Source organism: Mustela nigripes, unplaced genomic scaffold, assembly GCF_022355385.1.
Source record: "Mustela nigripes isolate SB6536 unplaced genomic scaffold, MUSNIG.SB6536 HiC_scaffold_3506, whole genome shotgun sequence".
NCBI lineage: Eukaryota > Metazoa > Chordata > Mammalia > Carnivora > Mustelidae > Mustela > Mustela nigripes.
This window is the reverse complement of record NW_026742912.1, coordinates 1214-3732: the sequence shown is the minus strand read 5'-3', so window position 1 is coordinate 3732 and position 2519 is coordinate 1214. Positions and strand designations below refer to the sequence as shown.

At 41.9% G+C, this 2519-nt stretch overlaps 1 pseudogene; it reads left to right on the top strand.

Annotated features, from left to right (window-relative positions):
• The first annotated feature begins 1265 nt into the window (after positions 1 to 1265).
• Positions 1266 to 2283, top strand: LOC132009036 (fibroblast growth factor receptor 1-like; annotated as a pseudogene).
• The last annotated feature ends 236 nt before the right edge of the window (positions 2284 to 2519 follow it).

The following is a 2519-nucleotide window of genomic DNA, read 5'->3' as shown; positions in this document are numbered from 1 at the left end:
TATATATATATATATATATATATATATATATATATATATATGGAATAATATGCAGCCATCAAAAGAAATGATATCTTGACATTTGCAATGACATGGATGGAACTAGAGGGTATTATGCTTAGCAAAATAAGTCAACCAGAGAAAGACACTCTCATATGATCTCCCTGATATGAGGAAATGGAGGTGCAATGTGGGGGGTTTGGGGGACAGGAAAAGAGTAAATGAAACAAGATGGGATTGGGAGGGAAACAAACCATAAGAGACTCTTAATCTCAGAAAACAAACTGAGAGTTGCCAGGGGGGTGGGAGGTTAGTGAGAGGGTGGTGGGATTATGAACATTGGGGAGGGTATGTGCTGTGGTGACTGCTGTGAAGTGTGTAAACCTGGCGATTCACAGACCTGTACCCCTGGGGCTAATAATACATTATATGTTAATTTAAAAAAGAAGAAGAATGAAAAGAAGAAGAAGAAGATGAAGAAGAAGAAGAAGAAGAAGAAGAAGAAGAAGAAGAAGAAGAAGAAGAAGGAGAAGAAGAAGACTATAAATCAAATGCTATGGTTTTTAGCGAAGAGTTTGTAATCAGGCATATTTTATTAAATTAACCAAGTAAAATGATGGTCGAAAATTGGAATAACAGAAACCATAAAAATCAGAGATTTTAAAAAGAGATATGGGACAGTGCAGAGAACATAGTCAATGATATTATACTAGTGTTATATAGTGACAGATGGTGGCTATATTTGTAGTGATCATAGAATAATGTATGGAGATATTGAAAAACTGAAACCAAGGAAACACTGAATATCAACTATACTCAAATAAAAAAATAGTAAAAATAAAACAATTTAATTCAAAAAGATAAAAAGAGGGACAAGAATTTGAAAAGTGAATTTCAAGAAGAGTAAAGATGAGGCTAAGTCATACTCTGAACCTTGAGGAAAACACAATTTTGAAAATTCTTCCCATTTTGAGAAAATTCAAATGAATCAATACCATAAAAGAACCCATTTTAACTGAGAGATGTAATTAATGCTCAAGAAATAATTTTATGACAGGATAATTCTTCCCTATGAAACAGCATACAGAAACCAGGGGAAACACCTGGACGCAAAATAAACTATACTGAAAATAAGAATTAGGAAAAAGATAAATGATGAAGGATAAGAAAATTAGACCTGCAACAGAGACCTAGTGAAGAGAATTTTTAGCTTGTGGTTTAATGTTTTTGAGGCTAATCTAGAGTTCATAACTGCCTTGATACAGGCTGGTTGTAGGCAGTTTAGGCGGACCCCTAAGACAGGCCTAGTTTGGGCAGGTGGTGTTGGAGGAGGCCATTGGGCTGGACAAAGACAAATCCAACCATTTGACTAAAGTGTCTGTGAAGATGTTGAAGTCAGATGCAACAGAGAAAGACCTGTCAAACCTAATCTCAGAAATGGAGATGATGAAGATGATTGGAAAGCACAAGGACACCATCAACCTGCTGGGTTCTGCACACAGGACGGTCCTTCGTACACTATCATGGAGTATGCCTCCAAAGACAACATACAGCAGTACCTGCAGGCCCAGAGGCATTCTGACCTGGAGTACTGTTACAATATCAGCCACAATGCAGCAGAGGAGCTCTCCTCCAAGGGCCTGGTATCCTGTGCCTATCAGGTAGCCTGAGGCATGGAGTACCTTGCCTCCAAGAAGTGCATACACCAAGACCTGGCCACCAGGGAAGTGCTGGTGACAAAGAACAACATGATGGAGATCTCAGACTTCAGCCTTGCCAGAGATATCACCACATCAGTTACTATAAAAAGACAACCAACAGTGGAGTGCCTGTGAAGTGGATGGTCCCTAAGGCCATGTTTGACCAGATCTACATCCACCAGAGTGACTTCTGGTCTTTTGGGGTAATCCTGTGCAAAATCTTCATTCTGGACGCCTCCCATATCCTGGAGTGCCTGTGGAGGTGGTTTTCAAGCTGCTGAAGGAGTCATTTGATGGATAAGCCAATATGTGCACCAGAGAGGTATACACAATAATGAGGGGTGGCTGGCATGTGGTATCTTCAAGCTGCTGGTAGAAGACCTGGATCATACTGTGGCCTTGACCTCCAACCAGGAGTACCCAGACCTGTCCTTGGGCCTGGAACAAACTGTCTATGCTTTCCCAACACCCAAGGCTCCACCTGCTCCTCAGAGAAGAATTCCACCTTCTCTCATGTGCAGTTGCCCAGGGAGGCTATCTGTCCTGACACCCAGCCCAGCTTGCCAATGGTGGACTCAAATGACTAGAATCCCTATTACTCCTGTCCAGATTCCATCATAAGCTGTAACCCTTACCCCCCACCCTCCCTGCAAGACTCACTGCCTTCTCCTTTGTCCCTTTCCTACTGGCAGGAGCCAGCTGCCTACCTGAGGCCTTTACCCCTTGAAGTTCACCTCTCTTCCCCATCCTCTTCCTCCTCCTTACAACCTGCTCATGAAAGAAAGGCACAGAGAGGCACGTACTTGCTCGTGGCTACTT